Source organism: Lissotriton helveticus, chromosome 3_1, assembly GCF_964261635.1.
Source record: "Lissotriton helveticus chromosome 3_1, aLisHel1.1, whole genome shotgun sequence".
Classification (NCBI taxonomy): domain Eukaryota; kingdom Metazoa; phylum Chordata; class Amphibia; order Caudata; family Salamandridae; genus Lissotriton; species Lissotriton helveticus.
In genome coordinates, this window is record NC_136061.1 from 1,988,370,268 (window position 1) to 1,988,385,834 (window position 15,567).

General features: G+C 45.2%; 1 protein-coding gene across 2 annotated transcripts in view; it reads left to right on the forward strand.

Moving 5' to 3' along the window:
- IGF1R (insulin like growth factor 1 receptor) overlaps nucleotides 1-15,567 on the forward strand; it is a 1,553,571-nt gene that overhangs the window by 1,392,576 nt on the left and 145,428 nt on the right. Inside the window, exon 21 of one of the 2 annotated variants that reach the window (XR_013608878.1) lies at nucleotides 10,129-10,217. The exons of the other annotated variant lie outside the window; for it this stretch is intronic. The gene's annotated coding sequence lies outside the window, so the exon portion shown is untranslated. The remainder of the gene's footprint in view (nucleotides 1-10,128; nucleotides 10,218-15,567) is intronic. 2 annotated transcript variants of the gene reach the window in all.

Sequence of the window (15,567 nt, forward strand, 5' to 3'; positions counted from 1 at the left end):
GTGAAGGACTGGCTGTAAATATTTATACTGACAGCCAGTATGTCTTCAGATGGCCCATAATTTTGGACACCTCTGGGCAGAGAGACGATTCTTGACTTCACATGGGACCAAAATTCAACATGGTCTGTTGATAGAGAGACTTCTGACAGCTTTGACTTAATTGGCAATAGTCAAATGTAGTGCTCATAAAGCAATTACGGATGATGCGGGGAGGGTAAATGTTTTCACAGACCAGATAGCGAAAGAAACAGCCAGGTCAAGAACGATGAAAATGTGTTTGGCTGGTCCTTCTAGATGGGTACCAGACGGCGGTATGTTTGAGAATTCACTGGAAAGTGTTAGAGAGATACAGAGTGAGGCAACAGTAAAGGAGTTGGCAGTGTGGCAAGAGAGTACAGGGCATCTAGATAATGAAGGATGTTGGACTGACAATGCAGAGAAACAGATATGGATGCTACCAGATGCATATGTACTTCCTGTAGTTACTATGGCCCAGCCCATATTAGCACCAAAGGTATTTGTAAACTGCTAGAACCTGTGTGGCAGAATGGCAATATGTCAAAGGTTGCTGCTCATCTAATGAAGCACTGTATGATTGTCTGAAACACAATCCTGGGAAGGGTACCCCTACACCTTCTGGTAATTTTGCACCCCCTTCTTTCCCTTTTGAGGTACTCCAGATGGACTGCATGGAGCCACAGCGAGTTAATCATTTTAAATATGTGTTAGTGGTAGTTTGTGCGTTTAGTAAATGGATTGAAGCTTACCCAATAAAAGAAAATACTGCCATGGCGACGGCAAATACTCTTGCCCCGTTTGATTTGGAGTGACAACGGAAGTCACTTCAACGCTAAGGTGATCCAATTGGTGTGCGATGATTTATTGATTATTGTTTATTGAAGTGCACTTTCCTTGGGGATGACCTCTGACGAGACTCAATAATGAATGTCAGCTCTACCACTACTCAGGTCAACATATCTCATACCCTGATTATCTTCTATGGCTCTCATACGAAGGGCCCAATCTTACCATTGCCAAAGTAACCCAACTTGTATTTCCCACAGTCTCAACAACTGACACGTCACACAGCTTCATACTAAATTCAAGAACAACTCACTCCCCCAAGACTGTCAAACTGATTTCAGGCCACACTGCAACATGGAAACTCCTATTGTTAAAGTCGTCAAAGACTCATTTGCGATCAATGACAACATTAACCCTACTCTCTGTATTTTGGTTGACCTATCGGCAGAATTTAGTACCACTAACAATCTACTTCTGCCCAACTCTATGTCCTCGAAAATGGCTTTTGAAAGCATTGTCTTGTAATGGCTTCTCATTATGCCTGAGCAATGGATTCCAGATCATCGAGATGAACTCTTCCATGTTGGAGCCTATCCCTGCAACCTGCAACATTTCTCTGTGATCCATGATGTCTTCAGTAACTATACCAGGAACCATCTGCAATCCTTTTGGCTAACCAGTATGCCAAGATACATCAGTATGTGGGTGATGCATAGCTCTGTATGAAGGCTGCATTGCAGAATAACAAACAATCTTAAAGACTGCTTCTTCTCTTTCCAAACCTGGATTTCAGTGTCCTATGTAAAGATCGTGCTTTTGAGGACAGAATATATGCTCGCTATCAACATCAAACAAGTGTACGCACAAGGATGTCCCTCAGAAATGAACCTAAACAACAGCTTCACCACTTGACTTGTCAAGCTACATCGTGAAGAAGAGGAAATCCACCTTGCTCCACTTTTCAGAGTTTATAATTGCTCTCCAAACATCTGTGCCATCTGGGTGAAGACAGCACCCTGCTCCGATGTACCCTAAAGTGTTCACTTCAGGCTGAGTCCTGTATAATCAATGGACTTCAGATGTTTAACTGGATCACCCTTTCCATCAGATATCTCCTCTAGGTCCCTCGGCCTTCTGCATCATACTCAAAGTCCACTGCACTGTCCTCAATGTAGCAAACCTGTGCAGCTTCAAAACTCCACAAGTATGATAACGCTATCTGGTGGGCTACACAACAGACACAGCAGCAACATCGCGAGGATGGAAACCAGAGCGTGCAGGAAGGTGATGGAAACATTACTGCTTTTGTCCTGCTGCCCTTTGAGGAGCTGAAAATCCTAAACCCTCTCCTGAACATTACAGGTCTGGTAGACCACTCGCATCTTCCACTTCCAGAAGGGAACAAGGCACATCGCGCTCCTAGGTAACATCCCAGAATGACAGACGGACTCTGATGAGATTCTCCCTACTTGTAAATCCATTTTCTCTTATGTGATCTAATAATAAATAATTCTGAGTTTCTAAAGCGCCTGGTTACACTTGCCAGTGTGTCCCCGCGCTATCAAAGGACTGAGCAGCAACCTGGGCAGATGGAATGGGGACAGCCCTGCGCCGAAAAATTAAGGCTTCGGGAACAGGAGTGTTTTCAGCTCCTTCCGGAACACCACCTCCGAGGGCTCCACACGAAGCCTAAGTGGGAGGGTGTTCCATCTCCGTGCGGCCAAGGAACGGAAGGAATGCCCTCCCATTCTCGCCCTATTGAATCTAGGGACCGAGAGCAGGCCAGCACCCATAGAGCGCAGGAGCCGGGTGGGCTTGTAAGGAAGGAGCAGATTGCGCAGAAAGCCCGGGCCCTTGCCATGAACGATCCTGTGACTGACACAGAGTGCTTTGAACTCTATACGTTCCTTGATGGGGAGCCAATGCAGTGTCTCCAAGGCCCTTTTTGAGGAGGCTCTCCTGGGTAGCTTTCTTTTTTTCTGTACCCCTTTATATATATTTTACTTGGAAATACCTTCTTTGTTGCCTCTCCACAGGGGTGGTAATTTCTGCTTTGAAGCAAGCTTTGAGCTCTACATACACACATTAATAGCTGTATAGCTCTTTAAGTGCATTGTACTTACTTTGACCGCCTCCCAACTAGAGTTCACAATGTGATTCTTGAAAGGACCAAAGCCTGAAATTACAAAAAAACTATATTAAATTGTTTTTCATCTGGCTGCAAACATCAGAATGTTGTGCTTTGTTTTCGGTTTGTTAACCATATCGATTACCTCCGACATCTACTATGAAATATGTTCTCAAATGAATTAGAATTACAATGTTGTGAAATAAGGGCACAGTACTACACTTCCAGTAACAGACGGAAAGCTCCCTATGTTATGTTATGTTATATAGCTTTTATATAGCGTACGGCTACTCGGTAGGAGTGTCCCGACGCTTTCCACCATAAACTCATAATGAAATAACACAACACAGCTAAAAACAGACATAAAAAAAAACAAAAAAGTAGACAGTAAAACAGACTAAGAATTAAAAAGCCAAGTCTTCAGGCCCTTCCTAAACTGGAGCAAGTTGGCAGTACTACGGAGGGAAAGTGGAAGCAGATTCCAAAGCTGGGGGGCTCTGCAGCTAAAAGACCGCCCTCCCGCACGGGCCTTCCTCACCCGCGGGACCACAGCTTTAAAGAGGGATTCCGAACGGAGGGAACGGACTGGACGATAGAAAGTCAATCTCCGCTGTAGATATCCAGCTCCTGATCCATGCAGAGCTTTATGCATCAGGGTCAGGGATTTAAACTGGATCCGCTTCCTAATGGGGAGCCAATGAAGCGTCTGGAGCAACCCAGAAGCTCGAGCTCGTCTCCCTAGGCCAAAAATCGCCCGGGCAGCAGAGTTCTGCACCACCTGAAGGCGCTGGACCAAGTAATCGGGGAGGCCAAGAAAAAGAGCATTGGCATAGTCTAGCCTCGAGCCGACGAGAGCCTGGACAGTAATCCTCCTATGCTCCTCAGACAACAGGGGCAAAAATTTGCGGAGCATTTTTAGTATTCCATAGCAGGTGCCCGCCAGGCCAAGAATATGAATTCGTAGCGACAGCTGGTTGTCTAGCTTGACGCCCAAATTTTTGGCCACCACGGAGGACTGTGCAGGAGGGCTCATGTCGGACGGCCACCAATGCTGCCACACCGGATCGACCACGCAACCAAAAAATAAAATCTCGGACTTGCCCGAGTTGGCCCTCAGACTGTTCCGCTGGAACCAGTCGAAGACCAGCGCAAGGCAGTCCCGGATTCTCTCTCCATCAAACTCTTGATCCTTCCCGCAAGTGAAGAGGAGTTGCGTGTCGTCGGCGTACGAGACGATCTGGGCCCCGTACGCCTCCACCAAGGCCGCCAAAGGGGACATAAAGATGTTAAATAACGTGGGGCTCAACACAGAACCCTGTGGAACCCCAACTCCCAATGGCGGCATCTCGGCGGAGCTCTGGGAAACCCAGACCGTCTGGCGGCGGCCTTCAAGGAAAGAAGTAAACCACCTGAGCACCGTCCCCCTAAGGCCTATGTCATACAACCTAGTTAAAAGCGCCTTATGGGGGACGGTGTCGAAAGCCGCCGAAAGATCTAACATGACCAGCATGGCCCTACCGCCGGCATCCAGAGTCTCCCTGATGATCTCAGTCACCTCTATCAGAGCCGTTTCCGTACTAAAGTTTGGACGGAAGCCCGATTGAGATGGATGGAGTTAAATAACCCTATGGTGGGTTAAATAACGTCTTAACCTGTGAACCTCCTGCACCAATAGACAGTATACCCTGCTCTTCCTAGGGACGGTTCTTTTGAAGGACTTCTTCACTGTCATGTACAGAAAACTCACACAAGCATTTTAACTGGCTCCCTAAATGCAAAACCCAATGGACCATCTCCTCTGGACCTTTGTGAGGTAGCCCTAAGAGAAATCATCTCTGGAGAGAATCACTAAACAGGTGTGCAGAAAGTCTGTCATGGCTACCCGCTGCCCTAAAATAATAACTGAAAACAGTACTCAGTCCTATCTACAGGTCTGGTGGCTTTAAGACTTGTAGCACTACGGTGTTTCCGAGTAGGAGAAAGGCAGGGACCCAATAACTCATGCTCTGGTCACGATTTAGTTACACATTTTACTTGGCTTTATTAATTATCAGAACCATCTAAAAGTCCAAAGGCAATGAAAACTGTACCCCTATTCCAATGTGCTAAGCAGTCACAGGGAATGATCGCCCAGCTCCCCTCTATAATCAATGAAATTGACTTATGACGCCTAAAAAGTGAACTTTTATCTTATGTTATAAAGTAGGTACATACCGTTGCTTCGTGGAACTATCGAATGATAAATGTACTATTAAGCATGTGGGCTTGCCACTGGATAAGACTGATGTACGGCTGGCTATCGGGACGTTCTCCACAAAGTCCAGTACTGAGCAAATGGCTCAGGTTTAGGCAAAAGGCCGCATAGGTCAAACTTCTTTTGGGCTTCATGTCCAATTTCCTGTACTCTACCAAGTGTAGTACATAAAATGACGTACAGATGGATACTGGGGTCAAAGGCTTAACATTCGGGAGCATTCTTTTTTTATTTATTTTTTCTATTTTTAAAAGTTTTAAAGCTTTTCTATTACTGACTTTGTCATAGGAATAAGTATGTTTGTATTTCTTAAATGTGTGAGCAAACAAAGCATTGGGGGGTAGGGGTGGGGGTGAACTCATCAAGTGACCAGGATGAGCTTATCAAGTGACCAGGATAACTGCATGTTTCTTATGTGGTGTTGTGGCCTTGTAGATTTTTCCCCTGTAGGTGATTGTGTGACCCCGGGTTCCATCCGCCTGCTCTGTTGCACATGTATTTGTGTAGTGATTGTGTTTCGGTTGTCTGTAGGGGTCTTCATGATTATTGGCTGGATTTGGCCTGTCCTGTGTTTCCGGTGCCGACAGCGTTTACTTGAGCTAGGGTATTCTGGAGTGACACTAGTATTGTGTTCCATTGGGATGAGACCGGGTATTTGCGTAATCCCAAGGCGTCTTCCCTGTGCAACGCCGCGCTCTCTGCCCTAGCCCAGTTGAGGATTGAGCGAGACCATGCTTGTAAATCAAATAAATCAAATAAAAATGTATTGTTATCAGTTCATAAAAACCATCACAATATACATATAAAACAATCCTTTTTAAAAATAATCGCTTATTTTAGCAACATGAATTAATAATGCTACAGCTCAGGAGAATGTTGTCTTGTTAAAAAACATTATCATTATAAACATTTTTCAGACATTTTCACTGTTGCTATAAATCGACGTATGCCACAATAAAAGATTCCACAACTCTAGGTGTCAACATCTCAGAGCTGTTTTCATCATATTTCAATATTGTGTACTCATTTTACGAAGAAAATTCCTCATACTATGGCATGCAGCTTACAATTCTGCTTAACTGCTTTATCATGAATTTGTAAAAATTTCAGAAGTTTGCAGTTTAGCTGAGGATCTGTTGGGGACAGACTTTTCATAATGGCTGTTCTGCATGTACGTATCCCTCTCTTATTAAATAAATGTTTTAAGAATGTGCGGCGTGCATTATTCAGTTTAGGACATATGGTGACCAAATGCATGAAATCCTCCTTCGGAGCATCACATAGCCTGCACGTTTTAGGTCCTTTATCTCCACGCTGGTTTGTCTGAGAGGGACGGCAGTTCAGCTAAACGCATGTCCAATAGTTTTTTCTTAAGACACACCGGATATGTTACGTGTGAATAAGCCACCGGTTGCAATGTGACATAGGTTTGTATTGTCATCCAGGCATGTGATCTCTGCGAAAATGTGCTTTTGTCCTCAACTAGCGAATGTTTTTTTGCAGTTTTATTCATGGTTTGGCAAAATGTGGTATGCAATGGATTCAAGTTCCTCGTATTGGTTAGTTGTAAAGATGATGACAAGTATTTGTTGTAACTTGAGTTACTAACTAACTAATGGACTAGACTGATTGTTGTATAATTTATGCATGGATTTGATGAAGTGAGAGATGGAAGCAGTCTAGCTTTAATTACAGAGAGCAATTGTTGATAAGAGGAGCAGTCTAATTTTTTAGCAAGTAAACAGAATGAATGTGTTAAAGCATTATTTTTTCTAACCATATATTCTTGATGTGCACGGAAGTTAAAATTTTGATCAAAATTTAAACCTAAATATTTAATAACACTGACTTCTTCTATGATTACATTGTCCAGCCTGATCTTTAGTGCAACATGTGGATTATTCCCAATATGCATGGCTTTTGTCTTGTTAATGTTAATTTCCAATTTATTGAGTTTTGTGTATGCCGCAGTTCCGGTTATCAATCTTTGGAGTCCACTTTCTGTATGACTCAGCGGGACAATGTCGTCAGCATATAATAGATGGGATATCGTTAGTGAACCTATCCTTGGTGCATGTGAATTGACTTGATCTAGTTGGGTTGATAAATCCGCTGTAAAGTGGTTGAACAGGTGTGGCGCTAGCAAACATCCTTGCTTAAGAACCCTGGCGGTTGGTATTTTCTTGATATTTTGGTCCCATCCCCATATCTTAATTTGGATCCATGTATCTGTGTATAACAATTCGATTGCTCTTAGCATTTTTTCTTGAGTTCCTCACTGTCGCAATTTAATCCATAGAAGTGGTCGATCAACCCGGTCAAAAGCTGCTTTCAGATCTATAAAGCAGAGTTGCAGTTTCTTCTTTTGGCGTTTGCTCTTTTCCGCAATGGATGCTACTGTTGTCATATTGATTAGCGTGCCATACCCTTTCCGAAATCCAGTTTGTTGTGGTGGGATCAAGTTCTTAGAATTAGACCACTCTATTAGATTGTCTAATATTAATGATGCGTAATATTTGGCTTCCGAGTCAATAAGAGCTATTAATCTATAGTTGGATGGATTTGTTTTATCACCTCCCTTAAAAATAGTGTTTATCATGGATCCCCTCCAGCTGTCTGGAGTCATCCCTGTATTTTCCACCTCTTTGAACAAGAGCATTATCGGGTTAGCCCAGTATTTTGGGTCCAGTTTGAATATTGACTGGGGGATGCCATTTGGACCTGAGCGCTATCACTTCTTCCTGCTTTGATCACATTTTCAACTTTTGTGAGTGTGCATGATGTCACGTCTAAAGCATGAACCAGCTCAAAATGTGTTCTAGTCTTAATTATTTGCTCGGTCTCAATGACCTTGTTAGTTTTTATTGCTTGTGGGTGGTCTTCGTCAGTAAAGAGTTTTGTGAGATGGACTACCCACTCTTGTTCCGTAACATTTGAAGATAGTGATACTGGGTTTCCCTTGTGTAAGCCATTTACTGTTTTCCAAAACGCTTTGGTATTCGATTGTTTACAATTGTAGAGCAACTTTGCCCAAAACTCATTTGTCATTTTTCTTTTTTCCTACCAGACATGTTTCTTAAATTTCTGCTACTGGGTGGTAGCCCTGCTTTTTTACCTTCCTTATTTCTCTTCTCAATTCTTTCTTCAACACTTTTATTCTCTGCAGTGATTGATGTATGTAACTTTTGTCCCGTCCTGGTTTTGAATTTGGCTTATGATTTGTCATTTCGGTGACAAATTTGATCCAGGCATTTAATGCTATGGAGGATGACAATAGACTGTTCTCCATAAATGTTTTAGCTTTGCCAGCGAGTCCTGTAAGTCGATGGGTTGTCCAATTTAATCATTTGTAGATGGTTAGTGCACTTCCTTTGTCAATTGTTGGAGCAGACTGATATCTGTCTGGATGAATATTTATGGCTATGTGTTGGATTGAGTGATCGCTATCCATTGTGCACTTTATTGTGAACGAACTTAGGTGCTGTATTAGTGGCAAGGAGAGAATGGTATAGTCAATTACGGACCCAGTCAGTGGTCCATAGTAAGTAAAATTAGGAGGATTATCATCTGGTGTTCTCCCATTGATTACTCGCAAACCTAAATATTCCAGAGAGGTAACCAAGTCCTTACCGACTTTAGTAAGTTTCCTCCAGGGATGGGGTGTTTGTTGGTTTATTGACCACATTTCATTTTCTACTGCCAGCTGATCATCATACTCTGGCGTGTGAATGAGATGAGTATTGGAATCACCTGTAATCACAATACAATATCAAGGGAGTTACATCTTACTTCAGATATCTTATGTAGTAACTTGTTAATTGTTATTTCTTTTTCTTGAGCATTTGGATGAGCATAAACATTGAAAAGGATTAACAAAGTTATCCAATGATTTCTGCCAAAGTCGAGTCTAATTATCTGAATATTTGTGGATGTGGTCATCATCTGTTCTGATTCAACCTTGAGGTTATTCGATATATAAACTGATAATCCACCTTTTGATCTTCCAAAGCGGTTCATTTTTATGGCATCCACCTGGTGTAGTGTAAAACCCGGCAATTGGAAAGAGTCTATCAACCAGGTTTCTTGCAGCACAATGATGTCATATGAAACCCAAGTTTCTGTTAAAGTCCTATCTGCAAATGTTTATTTATTTATTTTATTTAATGCGATTTTATATAGCGTGAACTTTACCCGAAGGTGTCAGAGAACTTTACATAAGAACCAGTTGCAAAACATAAGGACTAAGGATTACATGCGTTACATAAAAGATACAAACAGAATAAAAAATTGCAAATGTACAAGATGTAAAGTCACACAAGAACGAGAAACAAACAGAAAGAAAAATTGCAAATGTACAAATAGTAAAGTCACTCAAGGAAGAGATACGAATCCAAAGGTCTACTGCATATACTAGTGATTAGAGTTATCTCTATATACATAGGGAAGGGATACGAATGGATATACTCTAAGAGTCACATAGTAGCTTTTGTGCTGGCAATATTCCAAGAATATATATTCAATTTGGCATTTTGCAAGGCACACATTAGTTCACAGATTGGTCCAGTTGGAGTAAGAATAGTAATGTTAACCCCTACACTATCCAATACTTACCCTACTATTACACAACCCTGGAGTAAGAATAGTAATTTTAACCCCTACACTTTTTCAATACTTACCCTACTATTACACACCCCAGGAGTAAGAATAGTAATTAATACTCCTAACAGTAAATTACTAAATTATTTTTATTTATTTATAAATATTATTTGTCTTTAAAAAAAATTTCAACTCCTGTAAAAATTATTTCAAAAAGATGTCTTTTATTATATGTTTTAAAAAAAATAATAGATAATAATTAACTACTTAAATTTTTTTTTTTTAAAGTTCCTACGCTTTTACATTGATTTCAATGTAAAGAAATGTCCTTCATTTATTTCCATAGATGTCTAGGTGATTGCCGCGTCTATCTCATTTGAAGTCATTTTAGGAGTAACGCGGGAGGGAAAAGAAGCCTAATGGAGCATCCTAAAGGTAAGAATATTATTAAAAACTATTATACATTTATTATACATTAATTAAAAATTACTAGTACATTTTCAATTTTATTTAAAAAAAGAATACTTACAATGCGTGAATGTATTATGACGTTTATTTATTAAAATACTTTTTTTCAATTTAGATATTTTTAATAAATTATAAAATATTTTAAAAACATATCAGTAAACTTTATTTAAAAATAACATTTGTGGAGTCCCTCGCTGCCCTCTGCATATATCCTGAAAGATATCCTGACTTTGACCACGGGTTCTTGCAGATGTACCTCAGCTGATACCTAAGCTGTTTTCAAAATTTCGTTTGGACTTCGGAAACCGCAGATACGCCGACCGGAGTTTTGGAGGCCCGCCCCACGGCGACACCGGGAGCTGGCACACCAAGACGCCGGGGAATAATTGAACAACAGCGGCCTGAGGGGTTTCCCCTGTTGCCCTGAGTTGACTTTCGGTTTCGTTTCTGGGCCGCTGCCTTCTCCGACTGCGTGATTGCCTCGCTCCACCATCGGGGTCCAGCCTAACTTTGCTACCTGACTATATGCCAACTGTTCTGAGGGTTTGGGTGTTGGGCTGAGCTGCTGCTTCTACCCTTTCAGCCCACCTTCGTTATTTGCAGTGGTCGGTGGGTGAGCGGCCATTTTCACCAGGTCTCGCGGGCCCCCTCGGGGCTCACCATTCAACATGACCACCAGGCCTGACAACGAGAAGCGGAAGACTAAAACGCCACTACGCGGGGGACCGATTCAAACCAACGTCATGGATCGCTATACCCAACCCAAGGGAGCCCCCGGTGGTGCCAGTCGAGCTTTTGAGGGCCCCACTGACGATACGACTACGTTGGCCGAATTGACCTTGCAGGACGTCATGGGCGCCATTGCCAACATGCAGACTTCCATTGGTCAGCAATATGAGGCTCTCGCTCTCAAAATAGACACTGTAGCAGTTGATGTTACTTTGATCAGAGCTGATTTGTCGAAGACCAATGAAAGGGTCATGTCTCTGGACCTGAAGACTTCTAGCCTCACGACCAATGTCTCTGATCTGCAGACGGAAGTTGGACGCTTGCGCTCCTCCAACGATCTCATGGTCCATCACCTGGAGGATTTTGAAAATAGGGCCCGGCGCAACAACATACGCCTTGTCAGGGTCCCTGAAACCTATGGTGCTTCGGCAACTGATCTTCTCGTGGAGGACATCGTCTTGATTCTTCTGGCCCCCACAGGCCTGAGTAAATTCTTTGCTGTGGAGCGTGCCCATCGAGTGCCGGGCGGAAAGCCGAAGTCGGGCGTCACGCCGAGACCTATCATCGCCAGGATCTTCAATTTTAGGGACAGAGACACCATCCTACAGGCCTCGAGAGTAAGTGGCCCCGTCAAATTCGAGAACACGATGGTGAGTTTCTACCCGGACTTCACGCAGCTTGTTCAGAGACAAAGGATGGGGTTTCAGGGAGTGAAACGAAGGCTGAGAGACTTGGGCCTGAAATACGCTATGCTCTTTCCAACCAGGCTGCGTGTCGAATATGAAGACCGGACTTTCTTCTTTGATCGTCCTGACGGAGTTAGTGACTGGCTGGATACCCTCCCCAAACAGACTGACTCAACCGGGCATCCGGGTGGAGCCGAGGGCGGCGTATCGGAACGAGAGTGACATTATGTTTCCTGATTTCTGAACATTCACGTACTATTCGGCTGGGTTCGATATTTCTTCTATTACTGTGTCCTATTGCTATGTACCCGGGGGTGGCGGGGGGAGTGGGACTCTTTCCTCCTCAGGGGTTTCTTTTCGTAGACTAGTTTAATGATGGGGCGACAGGCACACTGCAAGTTGGGGTGGCTTTTGAGTCTAACGCAGGGGTGCAGGGTGGGGGCGTTGTAACGGGTTCTCGTTGGGGAGTGGTGGGGGGTTCTTGGGTGTTTGTGGGTTTCCTTCAAGGCAACGTATCGTATTTCTGCTTGATTAGGTCATTGTGTTCGTTGTGGGGTGGACTCTGCACATCTTTTTGGGATGGGGTTAGTGGGTTGAAACTAAGGTGTTGGAATGTCAATGGGTTGGGGGATAGGATAAAATGGGGTGTGGTGTTGCAGCTGCTGGGGCGCCTCTCCCCCGATATTGTGTTGTTGCAGGAAACGCATCTGGTTCGGAACACGTGCCATGCCATGAATCGGCGAGGGTATCGTCTGGTGGCACATTCTGGCTTCACCTCTGGTTCTAGGGGTGTGGGTATCCTTGTCAGGTCCTCCCTCCCCTTGGCAATTGATGCTGTGCTTCTTGACGATAGGGGGCGCTATGCCACTCTCACTGGTAGATGGGAGGGGAGGACGGTCTCATTTGTCACTGTCTATGTTCCACCGGGTCTACAGACCTCGACTTTTGCTGATCTTGGGCGTGTAGTACTGGGGCTCCCTGAGGGCATTTTGGTGATAGGCGGAGACTTCAATTCGGTTGTCTCCGGTGACATAGATCGCTACCCCCCCCAGGGATCTCCCCGCAATCCTGGTTAAGTGGGTTCCTGGAGACACTTGGTCTGGTGGACTGTTGGAGGTTGCTGCACCCGAATCAGGCGCAATACACCTTTCACTCTGGAGCCCATGGCAGTCATCCAGACTCGACTATATTCTGTTGGGGAGGTGAGGCACCTCGCCCGGGGCATATCCGACCACTCCCCAGTCTGGCTTAGCATGGATACTACCATGAGTAATGAGGGACGGGTCGCACCTATAAACTCCTGGTTTCTTCGCAATCCCAAGACCCGTTCCGAATTGGTGAAATTCCTTGATCATTATTTTGTTGAAAATGTGGGATCTGTGTCATCTTCTGTATCGTTGTGGGAGGCGTTTAAGACTATGATACGTGGGCAGGCCTTATCTTTGATCGCCACCGCCAAGAAAACTAAGCATGAAGAGGTGGTCCGTCTGGAGGCGGAGATAACCGCACTGGAGAGTGACTTGGAGCGCGGTGTGTCCCGTGCCAAACTTCATTCCCTCAGCCTCAAACAATTAGATTATAAGGCCCTGGTTACTGATGCTGCGAAGGTCATGGGCAGGGAACAGCAGGGCAGACTGTATGATGTTGGGGATAAGGCGGGTAAATTGATTGCGTGGCTGGACAAGAAAGAAAGGGCGAGTCGTGTAGTTCCTGTGATTGAGAACCTTGATGGAGTGTGCATGACTGATCCGGCTGCGATTGTTGAATGCTTTGCGGAACACTTCCGAACCGTGTATGCTCTGGTCTCTGACAGACCGGAGGCTGACTCTCATTTGTTGCTTCGCGATATTACTTTGCCCTGCCTGTCTGCGGCTGACAGAGACCTGATGGACGCGGTGCTGTCGGCTGATGAGGTGGCTACTGCCATTCGTTCAATCCGCTCTGGCAAGGCCTTGGGCCCTAATGGTCTGCCCATTGAACTGTATAAACTGTGCCCAGACAAACTAGCTCCATTTCTTCGTGATATGTTTCTAGAGTCCCGCAACTCTGGCTCCCTTACACGTGACCAGCGTCTCGCTACTATCGTAGTGATCCACAAGGAAGGGAAGCCACGGGATCGCTGTTCTTCTTATAGACCGATCTCGCTTCTAAACGCTGAACCGAAAATTCTGGCTAAGGTATTAGCTAACCGCCTGACGAATGTTATCAGCGACCTGGTCCATCCGGACCAGTCCGGTTTTATCCCGCATCGTAATACGGCGCTTAACCTGCGGCGCTTGCACGGTGTTCTCGCGAGGGTGGCGTCACTCCATGAACCGGCCATCTTGGCTTCTTTGGATGCTACGATGGCCTTTGATACTCTTGAGTGGCCTTATCTCTGGGCCGCTCTTGTGAAATTCGGATTCGGCCCCGGGTTCATCGGCTGGGTGAAACTTTTGTATGCAGAGCCGCTGGCGCAGGTGGTTGTGAATGGTCGGGTCTCAGCGTCTTTTGTTCTCGGGAGGGGCATGCAACAGGGCTGCCCGTTGTCACCACTGCTTTTCGCACTCGCCCTTGAGCCGCTGGCTGCCTGGTTGCGCTGGGAGCCCTCGCTTAAGGGGATCCGGTTGTCCCCGGACTTTGAAGATCGCGTCTCGCTTTATGCGGATGATATTTTATTGTACCTTACGTCCCCTCGAAAATCTCTTAATGTTTTGTTTGATGTGCTCACTTCGTTTGGGAAAAATTCAGGCCTCGTTATCAACTGGGCTAAATCCTGTGTATACGTGCTCTCGGGCGGTCCCCCTCCCTTGCCTCGCAGATGCCCCATTCGGGTCTCTCCGACGGGCTTCAAGTACCTGGGGATCTTTATAACTTTAGACCCTGCGGCTCGCTACGCACATAATCTGCTCCCCCCCTTCAACGATTGAGACTTGACGTTGAGCGCTGGCGCGGGTTGCCGCTTTCGCCGCTCGGGCGCGCAGCCCTTTTTAAAATGATGGCCCTGCCGAGGTTTTTGTACGAGCTTCAGAAAACGTTCGATATTATTCCGGCGAGCTACTTTAGGGAGGTTGAGAGCCTGCAGAGACGGTTAATTTGGGATGGACGTTCGCGTATTTCCCTCGCTAAACTCACTCTTCCCTGGTATGATGGGGTATAGCGTTGCCGGATATTAGGCGTTACTATTGGGCCTCGCAACTGAGTGCGATTAATCATGCGACATACGCGCCTGCTCCTAACCCGGCGTTCGAGATGGATAAGTATTTGCTACCGGGCGGGGACTACAGGAGGGCGCTCTACTCCAAGGCGACGGGCAAGGATTTATCTGGACCTACCAAGGTTGCTGTACGAGTGTGGCATGCTGCGAATGCGTCTGTGGGTTGGGAAGATCGATTGACTCATGCGACCCCCTTGTATGCTTCTGAAAGATTGGGATGTCTCTGTAAAACGAAAGGGTTTGAAAAATGGGATATGATTGGTATTAGCTGCGTGGGCGATCTTTGGATCAAGGGCAAAATCAAGACCTTTGCGGCACTACAGACAGAATATGAATTGAGTGACAGGGAATTCTTCCGATGCACACAGATTCACCATGCCTTGAGTTCGGTTCTCCCTGCAGGTACTGTCGTCCCCGAGTCCTCCCCCCTTGAAGATAGGCTCCTTGACGGCCATGTCCCCGACAGTACCATTTCCCTGATATATAAGAAGTTGATCAACACCCGAGTGGATCTGTTAGTGCGTCTTAGGGGGGTCTGGACCGGCGATGGTTTGGAGCTGGACGACGAGGATTGGCAAGCTGCATTATCCTCGCCTAAGGAAGTCGCGATCCCTGCCCGTCTCCGTTTCGTTCAGCTCAAGATCTTACATCGTGTATATATCACTGGTCCGCACTTGATTCGCATGGGTTATTCCTCGGACGGGTT